Source organism: Salvelinus fontinalis, chromosome 25 (assembly GCF_029448725.1).
Source record: "Salvelinus fontinalis isolate EN_2023a chromosome 25, ASM2944872v1, whole genome shotgun sequence".
Taxonomy (NCBI): Eukaryota; Metazoa; Chordata; class Actinopteri; order Salmoniformes; family Salmonidae; genus Salvelinus; species Salvelinus fontinalis.
In genome coordinates, this window is record NC_074689.1 from 27,324,699 (window position 1) to 27,343,340 (window position 18,642).

General features: G+C 42.3%; 1 protein-coding gene across 14 annotated transcripts in view; it reads right to left on the reverse strand.

Moving 5' to 3' along the window:
- The window catches only part of LOC129823057 (protein 4.1-like), a 107,803-nt gene that overhangs the window by 67,530 nt on the left and 21,631 nt on the right, over window positions 1-18,642 (reverse strand). For 3 of the 14 annotated variants that reach the window (XM_055881749.1, XM_055881751.1, XM_055881742.1), the window contains exon 1: window positions 14,046-14,267. The exons of 2 other annotated variants lie outside the window; for them this stretch is intronic. The gene's annotated coding sequence lies outside the window, so the exon portion shown is untranslated. 9 more of the 14 variants (XM_055881750.1, XM_055881748.1, XM_055881752.1 and 6 more) reach the window with 9 other exon arrangements.

The window sequence follows — 18,642 nt, forward strand, 5'->3', positions numbered from 1 at the left end:
ATTTGTAAAGACGCTCCACCTGCCAGTGTGGATGTAGTCAGATATTAGCATTGATTTGTAAAGACGCTCCACCTGCCAGTGTGGATGTAGTCAGACATTAGCATTGATTTGTAAAGACGCTCCACCTGCCAGTGTGGATGTAGTCAGATATTAGCATTGATTTGTAAAGACGCTCCACCTGCCAGTGTGGATGTAGTCAGACATTAGCATTGATTTGTAAAGACGCTCCATCTGCCAGTGTGGATGTAGTCAGATATTAGCATTGATTTGTAAAGACGCTCCACCTGCCAGTGTGGATGTAGTCAGACATTAGCATTGATTTGTAAAGACGCTCCACCTGCCAGTGTGGATGTAGTCAGATATTAGCATTGATTTGTAAAGACGCTCCACCTGCCAGTGTGGATGTAGTCAGACATTAGCATTGTTTGGAAAGACGCTCCACCTGCCAGTGTGGATGTAGTCAGATATTAGCATTGATTTGTAAAGACGCTCCACCTGTCAGTGTGGATGTAGTCAGATATTAGCATTGATTTGTAAAGACGCTCCACCTGCCAGTGTGGATGTAGTCAGACATTAGCATTGATTTGTAAAGACGCTCCACCTGCCAGTGTGGATGTAGTCAGATATTAGCATTGATTTGTAAAGACGCTCCACCTGCCAGTGTGGATGTAGTCAGACATTAGCATTGATTTGTAAAGACGCTCCACCTGCCAGTGTGGATGTAGTCAGATATTAGCATTGATTTGTAAAGACGCTCCACCTGCCAGTGTGGATGTAGTCAGACATTAGCATTGATTTGTAAAGACGCTCCACCTGCCAGTGTGGATGTAGTCAGACATTAGCATTGATTTGTAAAGACGCTCCACCTGCCAGTGTGGATGTAGTCAGACATTAGCATACAAATCACACTGAATTATAGCCTAATGCTAAAAATGCTCATTAGAATATGATCACAATTTATTTTTAACTAAACAACGTTTCCCTCACTTGCATAACCTTAGCTTCATTAGTCTAACAGTGACTGCAAATATTGTATAATCCATTCCAATTAACATATAGAGAAAGAATGTGTATTTTCTTAAAAACAATAGACATATTTCTCTAAACATTACAGAAAATAGTCCATTGACAAGGCAAAGAACTAAATGTCAGGGGATAATTCAAAGAGGTAAAAAGAGTGTCCTTGAGCGGATAGAAGCTAATAGAATATACGGCCACATTAAACCAGGGCATTAGACTTTGAAATTAACTGCTCCCAAATGTGGCCTGTTGATTTGTGTTGATGGGGAAATGGATATCTCTCCAAAGGTAAAGTCGGAAGGTTAAAAGTGGGGAGTGGAACATCCTGTTTAACTACTCCTACAGTCTGCTGTAGGAGTAGGTCCAAGTCTGCTGTAGGAGTAGTGATGAGTCTGCTGTAGGAGTAGTGATGAGTCTGCAGTAGGAGTAGTGCCAAGTCTGCTGTAGGAGTAGTAATGAGTCTGCTGTAGGAGTAGTGATGAGTCTGCAGTAGAAGTAGTGATGAGTCTGCTGTAGGAATAGTGATGAATCTGCTGTAGGAGTAGTGATGAGTCTGCTGTAAGAGTAGTACCAAGTCTACTGTAGGAGTAGTGATGAATCTGCTGTAGGAGTAGTGATGAGTCTGCTTTAGGAGTAGTGATGAGTCTGCTTTAGGAGTAGTGATGAGTCTGTTGTAGGAGCAGTGATGAGTCTGCAGTAGGAGTAGTGATGAGTCTGCAGTAGGAGTAGTGATGAGTCTGCTGTAGGAGTAGTGATGAGTCTGCTGTAGGAGTAGTGATGAGTCTGCTGTAGGAGTAGTGAAGGGAATGAGCTCAATAAACGCTACATTCCAGGCTGGAATAACCTATATTAGTGTGTGTGTTGCTCTACAGACCCTCTCTAATGTAAATCGGGGATTTGTGGATCATAGAAATGCTATGTGTTGTACTCTACATAGCCAAAAGTACCTGCTCGTTGTTACGTTCCCCAGTTTCTGTGTTCTGTTTTGTATTTGAGTGTGTGTTTCAGGAGATGGCTTCCTGAAGTACTCCCCAACCAGCTGATTGGTCAACCCCAGGCTAATTGGTGATTGGAGCTGACCCCGCCCCCTCGTCAAGAAACAGCTGACACTAATCACCATTGCCACCTGAAGATAAAAGCCAGTGTTCTGCCCCAGGAGTTTTGGAGAGAGAGGAGATGAGATTTGGAGTAGAGATTTGGAGATTGAGAGAGAAAAATTAGATTGTGATATAGTGTGGGTTGTGTATCAGAAAGTGTGGTATGTAGTGTTGTTGTTGGTAGCAGTTTTTCTATGTCCTGTGTTTGAGTGTTTGTGAAATCATTAATAATTACTCTGTTTCATGTGTTCCCAGGGGGGAAGGAGAAGGCACTTTGGGAGTGCTTAGGCAAGAGGCCCGCGGGCATACATATACCCGTAGCATATTTACTGTCTAGGCACACTAGGTAAGACCTGGGCGGACCACCCCCTGTATTTTGGTTAGGGCACCAGGCGGTGTTAAGTTAGGTAAGTTAAGTGGGTAGGCAGGTTAGATAGGAGAGGGGGAACTTTGATATTTACTTTCTTTGCTTTGGTTCCGTCCAGCCCCTTTTCCCCATATTACCGTGTAAGAAAATAAATTGTAGTAAACGGTAAATTCTGCTTTTGTGTCATCCTTACTCGCACCTACAGTCCATACCTCTTGCACTTCAGAGAGTTGAGTTGTAGCAGGGAGTTGCGTTCCCTCTTCTCAGAGGCGTGCGTAACACTCGTCAAACATCTTATTCCAAAATCATGGGCATTAATATGGAGTTTGTCCCCCCTTTGCTGTTATAACAGCCTTGACTCCTCTGGGAAGGCTTTCCACTAGATGTTGGAACAATGCTGACGCGACTCCAACATGATTAGTGAGGTTGTGCGCTGATGATGTTGGGCGATTAGGCCTGGCTTGCAGTCGGCGTTCCAATTCATCCCAAAGGTTTTCGATGGGGTTGAGGTCAGGGCTCTGTGCAGGCCAGTCAAGTTCTTCCACAAAGATCTCGACAAATCATTTCTGTATGGCCATCGCTTTGTGCACGGGGGCATTGTCATGCTGAAACATGAAAGGACCTTCCCCAAACGGTTGCCACAAAGTTGGAAGCAAAGAATCGTCTAGATTGCCATTGTATGATGTAGCGTTAAGATTTCACTTCATTGGAACTATGGAGCCCGAACCATGAAAAATGGCCCCAGACCAATATTCCTCCTCCACCAAACTTTATAGTTGGCACCATGCATTGGGGCAGGTAGCGTTCTCCTGGCATACTCCAAACCTAGATTAGTCCATCGGACTGCCAGATGGTGAAGCGTGATTCATAACTCCAGAGAACGCGTTTCCACTGCTCCAGAGTCCAATGGCGGTGAGCTTACCACCACTCCAGCCAACGCTTGGCATTGAGCATGGTTTTCTTAGGCTTGTGTGCGGCTGCTCGGCCATGGAAACCCATTTCATGAAGCTCCCGACGAACAGTTCTTGTGCTGACGTTGCTTCCAGAGGCAGTTTGGAACTCGGTAGTGAGTGTTGCAAACGAGGACAGCCAATTTTTACGTGCTACGCGCTTCAGCACTCTGCGGCCCCGTTCTGTGAGCTTGGTGGCCTTCCACTTCGCAGCTGAGCCGTTGTTGCTCCTAGATGTTTCCACTTCACAATAACAGCACTTACAGTTGACCGTGGAAGCTCTAGCAGGGCAGACATTTGACGAACTGACTTGTTGGAAAGGTGGCATCCTATGATGGTACCATGTTGAAAGTCACTGAGCTCTTCAGTAAGGCCATTCTACTGCCAATGTTTGTCTATGGAGATTGCATGGCGGTGTGCTTGATTTTATACACCTGTCAGCAAAGGGTATGGCTGAAATAGCCGAATCCACTAATTTGAAGTGGAACTAATTTTGTCCACATACTTTTGTATATATACTGTATATCGCCATACTGAAAATTGGACCTAGCTAGCTCAATCTCTCACTTTTAACCAGACAGTTTTGTTGGAGCCCATCGTTTTATTCTTGTTTTTAACCAATGGGTAGGCTTTTTCCTCACTGCTAGAGTTTGGGAAAACATTTGAGATAGAGAAGAAAAAAGCTGACAAAAGCTGAGGACAATCTCATCTCAATCGCATTTTTACACCAATTCAAACAAATGTGGGTAAACAGGAAGAAGGCAACAGCTTGGTTTCCTTTCTTTTCCCTCCCCCTCTCGTTTTTTTTAAAGGTCTAAAAATATCCCCCAGCATGCTCCGCTTCTCAGAGGCTGATGGGTAATGATGAGAGTAGCTCCGAACACTCCGCCAGAGGGGATGTTGGGAAATGTTCTGAGACAGCCCCACTGACCCCTAGGGAGGGATAAAATCCTCTAACATAGCTGTGACGTGCTGGGGGATATTTTCAGATCTCTGAAAGAAGCATAGGATTGTCTTTCCCCATGTCACCTTTCTTCCATGGAGGGTCAGGGATGAAATCAGGCCCTAAGAGTTAAAGAGATTTGGGCAATTAAGTTAGGGCTGGGCTATATGGCCCAAATATCATTTCACGGTATAAAAAAATGGATTGTATGACATTATTTGACGGTATTTTGTTTTTTAATAATATAAGTTCTAAATGTGCTTCATGAGTAGTGAGTGATCCCAGGGTGCTTTATGAGTAGTGAGTGATCCTAGGGTAGCAACACATCCACATCCATTCACATCCAAGTGATTTCAATGAGTCTTTCTCCATTCTGATTGGTTTATACTGTTCAATTCAACTTCAACCCAAAATCATTTTCTGTATTTCCTGCACTCATTTGAGATCATTGTCACACTGCCACGTAGTGCTGCACGATATGGGCAAACAATCTAGGCCTTATTTCTAAACAAGTGTTGCAATGGCGATTTTTTTTCTAGCGATTTAGAGCAAAACACTTGGGTGAACTGTTGGAATCATGGAAATAGAATAACTATTGTAATTTTAGTAAGAATATGATAGTGGTCACTTTGCATACAGTGTTGTTTGACATGACAATGAAATTGCCAGGGAGGAGTTATTGTGACAGGTTAGGACCAAAGTGTTGGTAAGCATTTCCTAGGAGAACCTATAATCTTTGGCTACATTGATTGTTTTCTCTTAGCTACTTCAAGTAGCTAACATAGTCATGCCTCACGTATTCCTCTTTGATTTAGAAGATACTGTTGCACAAACAACATGCTGATTTAGGTCTACACCATCACTGGTATTATCAGGATGTATAGCTAATTGGTTTGCTCTGACTCAGTAAATGTGTTAGCTAGCTATCTAGCCAGCTAACTAGCCATTAGCATTAGTGGCTAACAAGATTTAGACCCAACTTGCTAAAAAAAGATGTAAGAAAGACAAATGAATAGTGTAATTATAGAACGCTAGAGGATTTATAATAAGCAAAGTGGAAACAGCATCGTTGTCGTTATCATTGTTGCATGTGCTGCGTTGACCATGCAGACTGAACATAAGTGTCTCGTGGTAGAGGAACAACAAATGCGCTGATTGAGTGACAGGGGGCGGGGCTGGGTCTGTGTGGAAAGCGGCATGGAGAGAGCGAGAGCAGAGAGACGACTCAAGTAGCGGAGTAAAATATACAAATTGACGTTTACACACGGCATATCACATCTAACAAACCAAACATTGAAATACCGTTATAGAAGGTAAAAAATAAAAATAAACGGTCCGTGTAGCAATAACGGTATATCATAAAATACGGTATACCACCCAGCCCTAAATGAAGTCCTTTATTTGTATTTTTGGGCAATTAAACTATTTTTCTACTAATCAGAGTCAGATGAATATGAATAAACATTTCTCTGTGTTTGAAGGTAGTTCCGTGAGCCATTGCTAACTAACATTTAGAGCAATGACTGGGAGTCTACTGGTACAGCTAGCAGAGACATAAAAATGGTATCCAAGGACTTCATCTGACTCTGGGTAAGTAGGAAAAGGGCTTAGTTTCTAGGAGCCCTATTCAATCAAACCCAGGTATGCCTTCCTTGTTTCTGACTGAACAGTGTAATGCACCAAAAAATACTACTAAGTCAAGAATGTTTAATTTACACAGTGTCAGGGGACTCCAACCTTTTCTAGAATGAGAGCTACTTTTAAAAATGAAACATGTCGCAAGTATGTCATCCCCGGGTCCAAGAGATGTGTTTCTGTCAATATACCTGATAAGATAATGGTTCATAAACAGTATTTGGTATGACAGGCCCCATAAAATTATATTTTGTGTTTTTTCAAATTATGTTTTCTCTGTTTTATTTTTCCTAGTTTGGGATTTTTTGTCTTTAAAAAAAAAAAACTCTCAATATTACAATTATTCATAAAGAAACAACGAAAATTGATGTTTTGAGTCCATGCCAATGCTTAAATCACTCCAGAGTACAATTTTCTTTGTTTTGGTGTGTAATTCCCCTTTAAATGCTTTCTCGCTGTGCAAGGACATTCTTCTCTTCACCGTATTTGTAGGTTTAATGGTGTCACAGATCCCTCCGGAACTTTCATCACGCACACTATTCCCACTGATTATTATTTGTATATATGTGCCCTTTGGTTTCCTTGGTCTTGTCGATTATTGTTCCAATGTCGGTTGGTGCGTGTGAGTACCTGTGCTGTACGTTTTGGACTTTCGTGCCCTTGTGGATTGCGCAGATGATTATGGGTTTCATCCCGTGTGGTAATCATTGTGCTAGTGTTATTTTTTTGAGGTACTCCTCGCTCTTTTGTTTGGGTTTCAACCCCGTGTTTTGTGTACATGTTTGTTTGGTCTTCCTCCCCGTGCCTTTACACGGCACGCCGTAATTTGGGCCTAACAAAAAACCCTATTACGCATTCCTGTGCCTGTCTCCCGAATCATTTATGCCAACGTGACAAATGGAATACGACCCTGAGTTATAGGCTAATCTTAAAAGGATGGCCTCCATCCATAGCAAGTCAATTCCACTCTTGAGAAAAGCAGTTTTTTTTGTGTTCATTACGCTTGTGTTACTAGTACTTAGTTATACAAGATGGACTGACATTGCTTCAGTCCAAATGATACGCTCTAACTACCACATACGTAAGATACAGCACTGAAGAGATGTCATACAACGTGTAGGCTACTGTGCACCACATTTCCATAAAACAGAATCACTATTGTTACACCGTGATAAAATTAGCCTGGGGAAAAAAAGACAAAGGTGTCCATTGCTGTGGCAGTTACTATGGCAGGGTTACAGATAGTCCAGGCTGAACAGAGGGAGTTGCAGCCCGACTTGGGCCAGCAGTCTTCTGTTGGATTAATATTGCAACAGCAGATTCAGACATTACTGCCGAACAAGAAAATAGAACAAACAAGAAAGATCGTGTCACCCATGAAGGTCAGGAAATCCTTTCGGATAGAAGGAAATTATAATCATAAAATGTTGTAAATGTAGCCCTACTGTATTTTTGCGTGAAAAAAAATCATGAACATTTTAAATTTCTCTATGTTCGTAGTAAGCAGAAATATGAATGATTTAAGCCAAGGTAATTTATTTCTCAGAGGAGTAAAAATGTTTCAACCAGAATTAGTCGACTTTCATGGCCAATGAAGCAAGGTGAAAACCAACAATGATCAGAGGGAGAAAGTCAAGAGAATTTCAACACAGAGACAAAACCCAGTAGTTCCAGGAAAAATAACATGTTATCTAAAACAAATGGGTAGCTTCTTCAACCTCTAGTGGAAACTGATGTATAGTATTTTGCACACAAGCCCCTTGCTAAAGCCCCAGGGGAAAATAATGTCTCTCTGGGCTACCATTGTGTCATGAATGATTCTCTCTCTCTCTCTCTCTCTCTCGCGCGCTCTCTGTCTCTTTACATCCATACTACTCTCCCCATATCTCTCTTTCTCAACCGTTGGGGCCTAAAATTAGCGAGTCTGTCAATACAGACCGGGTTGAGCATAGCTGTGCAGAGAATCCCTGTGTGTACTGGGATCTGTTACACTAAAATCTATAGTCTGTGACTCAGCGAAACTATCTCCGGCATGCGAGCTTCTCTCCACTCACAGCTGGAATGCAGACAGCTGTTTGAATGAGATGACCGCTCTGACATTTACTGGCTTACTGTATCCGGAGTGTACTTATCAAAAGTCTGTCTCTCTGCCTGAGGTAATGTGTGACTCTTCTAGAGAACATATAGCATCAACTATGGGCTGTCTTCTAGTCAGACACAGCTGGGTTCAAATGGTGTTTGTTTTCATTCAAATACTCAAGCTGCATTTGATTGAGTTATTCTGGTGAAATTGGAATAGATACAGAAGTGTAAACCTGGCCCATTCAGCACTCCGGGCAGTCTCAATCAAATGCTCAAAGTATCTAAAAGAAAACAAACTCCTCTGACTAGATAGCATCTGAACCCTTCTTCTCCTATCTCTATTTACAGCACAGAGACTACCAACAGCCTATGTCCCCTCTTCAAATAGAATTCTATCTTACACTTGCTTCCTCCACCTTGCTGTTCTCTCTTGAATTACTCCCAAAGGCCCAGATTGTCTCCTTCAATTTGATTGCTTTCTTCCCCGTATGGCATCTCCCTTAATCTCACTGTTCCACTAATGGTACCAGTGGGCCGGCAGTGTGCCGGCAGAGTTCAGAGAACCGCTCCAGACAATTACCCAGTTCACCGCAGCAGCTGGTCCTCTTTACCAAAGAGCCCTTCAATTTAACCAGCCAGCAGCCCACACAGAGGCAGGATTCTCCCCCAGACCTCACAGGGAGAGAGGGGGGGGGGGGGGGTGTACAGTTGAATAAACGGACTGGGGGGAGTTGATGTACGTCATGGATTCTGTCTGTTACAACGCACTGTATCAAGTACGGAAGTCCAGAGAGGACATATGAATAAAAAAATAGATTCCTTCGTTATGTTGAGATCACAAATGATTTATCTCACGATCACTACATAACAAAAGTTGTTTTGTCGAGATAACAAGAGAAACTCTATAAATAGGAGTGACGTATTGATGATAGATTGACAGTATGGCTGAGACGGCAGAGCCCTCGGTGGACCAGCACATACGTTTCTACTGATCGCTACACTAAGAGATGTTTGGCTACATTTCATGCTAACATCATGCTTTCATTTGTGTTTGGAGCTCATTATCAGTTTATAAATGAGAAAGTTAGCAAGGTAAATGTCCCTTACCTTGAGCTAAGAGCTCGTGGAGGAGCTACGCCCATATGGGGCATTTAAACCATGAACGATGCCCGACAGACAGCCCTGTCTCTCGACTGCCCGGGTTGTCGTGCATCTGAACAAATAAATGGATGATGTGTGGTACTTTTGATTATCTCGTGATCTCAACAAAACAACTTTCGCTATGTAGAGATCATGAGATAAATAAGTTGTGATCTCAACATAACGAGGGAATTATACATTTTTGTTAATATGTCCTCTCTGGACTTCCGTAATCAAGGCCTATCACAGAAGAAACCTGTTTTGTGCAAGTAGGTTAAATAAGACAAGGACAGATGAAAAAGAGTCTTGAGGGCAACATTGATCTGGATGGGAGAGAGGTTCAATAAGCTGACATGGTTTAGATGAGCTCAATTATTATATGGGTTTACACATTTTACATTGATGGACCAAAACCACACTGCTCATGAATAAGGAATTGGTACAGTACTTGATATCTACACAAACATGAATCACTTCTTTCCTGAAATTAAGAGAATAGAATTTCAATTACAAAAACAACGTTTTTTTAAATTTAAATATTAGGTATCATTAAAAGAGTCAGCTACTGTAACCTAGCAACCCTACCCCGTTGAAGGCAAAGCAAAGAAAGCAGACATTGTAAAAGCAGAGCATTTCATATAGCCTAATACTGATGACGTTAACATTATTGACCAGGCATGCTCACCACCAAATGACCTCTTCAAAATAAACCCAATAGCATTTCACTAATGAGAAATATGAATTATTCAATCAGGTCCATCTAACTGCAAACAGAACCTGGTTAAGATGGCTAAAAATAGAATAATTATAAGATAGAATGAAAAATAGAATGATTGGATTTTAGATCCTAATTTTAAAAAATGCATGTACTGATCAGATCTGCATATTAAGTGCCATGTAAGGGAGTCGTAACTGGCGGCAGGGAAGTCAGGCGCAGGAGAGCAAAACTGGGTAATCAACGGAGCAGTTTTATTCATAAAACCACCGGAAACCAGAACAACAAACAAATGGGTACAAAACCCGTCGCGCACCAGAGAAAACGTGCACATGCACTTACAACAAACAATACCGCACAAAGACATGGGGGGAACAGAGGGTTAAATACACAACATGTAATGAGGGAATTGAGACGAGGTGTGTGAGAAGACAAGACAAAACAAAAGGAAAATGAAAAGTGGATCGATGATGGCTAGAAGACCGGTGACACCGACCGCCGAGCGCCGCCCGAACAAGGAGAGGAACCGACTTCGGTGGAAGTCGTGACACTCCAACTGTTTTTCTGTTTGTTCTCATCGTAAAGAAAATCTCTCATGGAATCTAAAGCAGGATTGCACCACATGGAGTTAGATGTTACAGTAATATCCACAGATCCAGACAATTACAGAGGGTGCTTAAAGGCTGTCATTCAAAAATGTAGGACAGCCGCTCTGCATACTGTGAAGATTATAATCCATATAGAGCTATAGGCCTATATACTGTCTATAGGCCTATATACTGTCTATAGGCCTATACACAGCCAGAGCATTACTATTAGAAATGGAGAATACAACTTCCAAAAACCTAGATACAACCTCCAAAAACCTAGATACAACCTTCAAAAACCTAGATACAACCTCTATAAAAACCTAGATACAACCTCCAAAAACCTAGATACCTCTATTAAAAACCTAGATACAACCTCTATAAAAACCTAGATACAACCTCCAAAAACCTAGAAACAACCTCTATAAAAACCTAGATACAACCTCTATAAAAACCTAGATACAACCTCTATAAAAACCTAGATACAACCTCCAAAAACCTAGATACCTCTATTAAAAACCTAGATAAACCTCTATAAAAACCTAGATAAAACCTCCAAAAACCTAGATAAAACCTCCAAAAACCAAGATACAACCTCCAAAAATGTAGATACAACCTCCAAAAACCTAGATACAACCTCTATAAAACCTAGATACAACCTCTATAAAACCTTGGATAGCGCTTCACATTAAGCACAGAATAAAGTGGTCATATCATGGTATAAGAACAATAAGTTATGTTCGTAGTTGTTGCTGTAACGTAAAGGTTACTATCAAACCCTTACATAACCCGTGTTAAGTTCCTCTAAACTGCTTATGGTTCAACACATAGGCTGCACCAGGGAAAAGAACGGCAGTGTTTTGTGAAAACTGCATATATCTGTTTCAATGACATTGAATTATCCTGATGACAAAGCAGCAGCGCACCTACAAGGCTTCCTGATTGACCTTCACTGGCCCTTCCAGTGAAGGTCAATCGGGCCTACAACAGTGTTACAGCACTTGAACTGGGTCTGATTGTCTAGTCAAAGCCTGTGGCGCTGTCCATGGTGCCCTTGTGCTAAGGCACACCTCCTTGAGTCACAAACAAGTGGATGCAGCAAGCTCTGCTAAGCATAATTTACATAAAGCATATCTGATCGTATAAATTAGTATAAATGCAGTAATCGGAGTGATTGTGTACTTACACTGCATAGCGGCAGCCTAAAAGTACTGTGAACTCTCTTGAATGAGATAAGGCTGCACAACCAAACGCCTTTATCCTGCCATTGACAGAAATGCCCCAGAAGCTTCACTTTCTTCCTGCTTTGCTCTGAGAAGGCTGCTGCTCTGTGACTTGTTCCACTGTAGCCTAAAAGAAGGCTGCTGCTCTGTGACTTGTTCCACTGTAGCCTACATCCAGTGATTGAAACACTAGAGACACAGGAGACCAAAGCCAATTAACTATTCTCAGCAAGAACACATGGCTGATTACCAACTGTTCACAATCACACAACGCTTTCCAAGAGTACACACAGGGAAACATCCAGGATGGGAAAACGTACGAGATGTATACAAGGGTCCACAGACTTAGAAATCGAGACCAGTCAAGCGTTATCATTTGGATGCCAGGTCCACTGGTCCACTACAATAATAGCCTGAATATAACACACTATACACCTTTTGGTTACGGTAGGAGATTCTGTATGTGACATTCTCCCATGTAACCTTACACCTCAGCACAGTAGCAGTATTGTTTCAGTAGTCCGTAGTCAGCATAAAAGCACTTTAATTCATCCATCAAAGTCATTGGACACGGGGATGCGACATGTCCACAAGGAAAATGGTACCGATCCACTGCTCCTGGACTGAAGAGATCTATACAAGGTTTAAAACTGCACTGCACGGCCATGCCACTTTCTACTATCCAAAACCTTACAACCGTTGAACATTTTGCTATGTTAAAACGAAAGCTATTTTGCTAATATTGACCAATGGTCGGCTGAGCTCTAGTATCATAACATCCATCTCATTTCAATCAGAGTGGAGCAGGCAGTATCATAACATCCATCTCATTTCAATCAGAGTGGAGCAGGCAGTATCATAACATCAATCTCATTTCAATCAGAGTGGAGCAGGCAGTATCATAACATCCATCTCATTTCAAGCAGAGTGGAGCAGGCAGTATCATAACATCCATCTCATTTCAAGCAGAGTGGAGCAGGCAGTATCATAACATCCATCTCATTTCAAGCAGAGTGGAGCAGGCAGTATCATAACATCCATCTCATTTCAATCAGAGTGGAGCAGGCAGTATCATAACATCCATCTCATTTCAATCAGAGTGGAGCAGGCAGTATCATAACATCCATCTCATTTCAATCAGAGTGGAGCAGGCAGTATCATAACATCCATCTCATTTCAATCAGAGTGGAGCAGGCAGTATCATAACATCCATCTCATTTCAATCAGAGTGGAGCAGGCAGTATCATAACATCCATTTCATTTCATGTCAGTCATGGCATTTTCTTGTGGTGCAATTTCATCATAAATCAAGTGATGATTAAAAAAAAAATCTGACCAATGGTTTATTATACATTTACACACACAAACACATGCCTATTTTTTACCCCTTTGTGGTACCCCATAATGAAAGATGAGACCAAAACAAAACACATCCAAAAATAGTAAACAATGGACAACTACACCTAGATTTTCTGACTCATTTTGCAAAATGCACCATCACCTGTGACTGTAGCATCTGCTCTCACTCTCTAACCATGACGTGGGCTGAAAAACGCCCCATCGGACGGGTAAACCAGGGCAAAGCGGCCACAGAGGCGCTCTCCTCTCTCCTCTCATCTCCTTTCTCCATCTACCGAACAGCCAGGCCACACCCACCGCATTGCAGAAGCACATCCCGAAAACCGAGACCGGAACTTCACGATTGCAAGTCATAACTGTTATTCGCCAGTGATATAGTCTAGTCTACCAGTAACAAAACCGCTAGACGATACGCATTACGCAATAGTAAAGAGCACACAAAAGCGCACAACTATCCAAACAGAATATAACCGACAACTTTTTGTCTGATGCGCAAGAATCCGTGCGTAATGGTATTATTAGGCCTAAACACCTTTGAACCAGTCGCTACTAGGCAGTAGGCATCGGGCGTTTTGATCACATGGACAATATACAGTATCCTGATTAAAATTAAACATATACACTAGGCTACACAGCAGCCTATGCATGGTTTCTCAAATTACAATGTGGGACACTGGATAGAAAGACTAAATAAAGACGTACATTTCTATTCGTCCTAGAGGTTATTAATGTTGCACCTGAGCAGTATTTGTTGGTGCAAGGAATCCGCCTCGTCATCTACTGTAAATGATGCGACGCCGGCACATCACATTTTCAGATGAAAACCTCGATAACGAAACTATTTTCTCTCTTTCCACAATTATTGTGCGACTATTGAATTCAACACATGACTCTGCTTTCTGAAAGATGGAGTTAGTAGCGTTTTACCGGGTATCCTGTGTCCTCCAAAATCTCTGGTCTGAGGTGCAGTTCCTCCAAGCTTTAGCTGCAGACCGGTAAAGTCTCCCCTATGTCATCCTGCCACTGCCTGCAGTAGCCAAAATAGCTTGCTACACTCTACACCGGGAAAAACGGAATTCTGGGATAGCCAAGGATGCCCACCTTATGACAAAACACGACCCACCCACAGATGGATAATACCGGGTGCAGATGTATACTATTGTATGTGCGCAAAATCCCCCTCCTCCAATGGAGAGGTCCTAATAAAAGAAATAGGAGCTATCATACATTGGAAACTGACCTTGGGGAACACATAGCCTACTTATTCAAACTTCTGTAATACTTTTTAGATTACTATTATCTATTATATAAATCTAAATGAAAGAATGATTTGCTTCAACTTATTTACATATTGTAGTGAATACCAGGACTCAAACCCAGGTCCAAACCTGTCAAACCAACACCGTAACCATTATACCAAGAGGTCCAAACTTCTTAACAAAGTTGCTAGTTGTTGGATTAAGGTCGCTACATTAACCCCTTCCCTCAGGAAAGCGTTTCCCCACACTTCCCTCATGCATACACATCTCCCCGATGGCCTCACGTGCGCCATCCCGCTTCTAACACCGTTGTAGCCAATTCGGGGGTTAGCCCTGACCAGGACTCAAACCCAACTCCAGCGACTGTCAAATCAACACCTTAACGGTTACACCAAGAGGTCCGACATTCTTGACGAGGTTGCTAGGTGTCGAGTTAAGGTTGAGTTACAACATTGATAATCCACTACATCAGAGTTTGGGATCATAACATGATTATGAGCTATTTGGTCGGGTGGTCCTATATGTTGCATAGTGCCACACCTCAAATCACAGCTGGGTATCGGGTGATGCCATGGGTGCTCCCAAGTTTGAGCTTTCTGTACAACATACGCAACCTTGAAGCTTTGGTAAACTACTTGCTATAGCTGTAAAGAACTTCTATCTGGCTCTCAGGAATGCACTTGGTAAAGTGGCGGCTGGTGACATAAAAAGTTGAGGTACAAAATTTAGCTAACAAAAAAAACTAGCTAATGGAATAACAATCTTTAAAGGTCTGAGCTACCGGCTATCTAAGATGCATAGAACGACATCACAGTTTAAATAGTCTATAACAACACAACTCATAACTACTACCTGAGACCATACACAGCACACCAAATACATAACATAATGTCTGTCTACTGTTATTGTGCAAAAGAGACCCTGAATCCTGACCTTCAGTTCATTCTGATAATGACCTTGAGGGGGCCATCTGGAGCCATTTCTATTCAGACAGATTGGCTTGATTCTATTTGCGATATTCATTTATATGAAAATGCCCCTGAAAATACAATTATAATGCTCTGCAGACCTGAGTGCATTAGCTAATATGGTCTGATGCTATTAATGAAGCCTAAACTATCAAATTATAAATCAGACTCCTCAGAATTAAGATTCATAACAATATTGTGGGTGCAGATTGCTTAGATTAGAAGTTGAATTATGAAGCCAGCAAACATGATTAAACTTAGAAACATTTCCGGTCATATTACCAGATCAAACGACTATGAACCTCCCATTTTATGCTAAAATATGCTAAAAAGTTATAATTTAATAAAATAATTTGTATGAGAGGCATTTTACAGGTGTAACATCTTAATTTGATCACCCTGTTGCAGAACTTTTATGAAATGTTGGAAATTAAAAACTTGAAGTGTATTTGAGGTTTAAAAAGGCTTCTGAATTGTGTAATTTCCCCTTTGAAATTTCAGACTTGATTTTCCCTTTAGAAAAATACACTAGATGACCAAAAGTATAGCCAAATTGCATGGCTGTGTGCTCGATTTTATACACCTGTCAGCAACAGGTGTGGCTGAAATAGCTGAATACACAAATTTGAATTATATATATTTCATTATATATACAAACGTATGTGGACACCCCTTCAAATGAGTGGATTCGGCTATTTCAGCCACACCCGTTGCTGACAGTCCACACAGCCGAGTGCCAGGACTCATCGCCCAACATCAGTGCCTGACCTCACTAATGCTCTTGTGGCTGAATGGAAGCAAGTCCCCACATCTAGTGGAAACCCTTCCCAGAAGAGTGGAGGCTGTTATTGCAGCCAAGGGGGGTCCAACTCCATATTAATGCCCATGATTTTGGAATGAGATGTTCGACGAGCAGGTGTCCACATACTTTGTGTCATGTAGTGTACTTTTATATATATATATAGTGTATATCACAGGAGATTGGTGGCACCCTTAATTGGGGAGGACAGGCTCGTGGTAATGAGCCATTCCATTTGCTCCATTCCGGCCATTATTATGAACCGTCCTCCCCTCCAGTGGTGTGGATCAACACCTACAAAAATGTCCATTCATTATAATCCACATTACAAGTCACATTTTCTGTTGCTGCAGGATTACTTTCCTGCTGTAGCAAACTGGCTCAAATGAAGATCCTACATCTGTATCAGATAGCTGAAAAGCTAACCCTGAATTAAAATATGAATAACGGTACACAAACATCCGAAAACTACATTCCCTTAGAAATATCGGACTTGCTGATTTCCAAGTGAAAACGTTATATAATTATATCATTGACCACCCAGGACACTGTCCCAAAAGCACAAGGTATATATTGATAAATTAACACCAATTAAAGGCCTGCTGATCCAGTACGATTTATCTGAAATTTAATTATTAGCTTTTCCAGGGTCTGACTTCTGACTTTCATCTCATCTCCACAAGTTCCATCAGTTCAAAGAAGAGAGAGTGGGCTGAGTGTTGACTGTCCTCATACCCCCCCCCCCCCAACCCCCCTGGAGGGACGTCAAAAAAACACATTTCAGATTGGTGGGATGAGAAGGAAATGGGTTGGAAGGTTCCCAGAGACAGAGCACTCTGACTCAGAGCCTTCAGAAAATTTGAAGGGTTGCCTGAGTGGTGCCGACGCCAAGCCTCATTTAGTGGTTGATGCATTTCTGTGAAGGCCAACCTAATTCCTCCAGCTGGCAGAGTTCTGAATGGTGAGCCAGGTTCCTGCAAGTGAGAATGATGTCATAAATAGCACTAGCCACACTATATATACAGCAGTATGTGAACACCACTTCAAATGAGTGGATTCGTCTATTTAAGCCACACTCGTCGCTGACAGGGGTATAAAATCGAGCACACAGCCATGCAATCTCCATAGACAAACATTGGCAGTAGAATGGCTTTACTGAAGAGCTCAGTGACTTTCAACGTGGCACCGTCATAGGATGCCACCTTTCCAACAAGTCAATTCGTCAAATTTCTGCCCTGCTAGAGCTGCCCCGGTCAACTGTAAGTGCTGTTATTGTGAAGTGGAAACGTCTAGGAGCAACAACGGCTCAGCCGCAAAGTGATATGCGGCACAAGCTCACAGAACAGACCGCAGAGTAAAAATCGTCTGTCCTCGGTTGCAACACTCACTACAGAGTTCCAAACTGCCTCTGGAAGCAACGTCAGCACAAGAACTGTACTTCGGCAGCTTTATGAAATGGGTTTCCATGGCCGAGCAGCCACACACAAGCCTAAGAATACGATGCTCAATGCCAAGCCTCGGCTGGAGTGGTGGTAAGCTCGCCATCATTGGAGCAGTGGAAACGCATTCTCTGGAGTGATGAATAACGGACCAATCTGTGTTTGGCGGATGCCAGGAGAACGCTACCTACTCGAATGCATCGTGCCAACTGTAAGGTTTGGTGGAGGAGGAATAATGATCTGGGGCTGTTTTTCATGGTTCAGGCCCCTTAGTTCCAGTGAAGGGAAATCTTAACGCTACCCCATTCAATTACATTTAGACGATTCTTTGCTTCCAACTTTGTGGCAACAGTTTGGGGAAGGCCCTTTCCTGTTTCAGCATGACAATGCCCCATGAACAAAGCGAGGTCCATAAAGAAATGGTTTGTTGAGATCAATGTGGAAGAACTTCACTGACTTGCACAGAGCCCTGACCTCAACCCCATCGAACACTTTTGGGATGGATTGGAACGGTGACTGCGAGCCAGGCCTAATTGGCCAACATCAGTGCCCAACCTTACTAATACTCTCCAACACCCTGCAATACCCTGTTGCTGTACTGCAACACCTTGTAACAACTTGAAACACCCTGTAACACCCTGAAATGCCATGTAACACCCTCCAACACCCTGTAACAACTTGAAACACCCTGAAATGCCATGTAACACCCTCCAACACCCTGTAACAACTTGAAACACCCTGTAACACCCTGAAATGCCATGTAACACCCTCCAACACCCTGCAATACCCTGTTGCTGTACTGCAACACCTTGTAACAACTTGAAACACCCTGTAACACCCTGAAATGCCATGTAACACTCTCCAACACCCTGTAATCCCCTGTTGCTGTACTGCAGCACCCTGCAACAGCCTGCAACACTCTGCAACACCATGCAATACCCTGTAAAACCCTGCAATACCCTGTAACACCCTCTAAAACCCTGCAAAACCCTGCAACACCCTCTAAAACCCTGCAATACCCTGTAAAACCCTGCAACACCCTCTAAAACCCTGCAATAC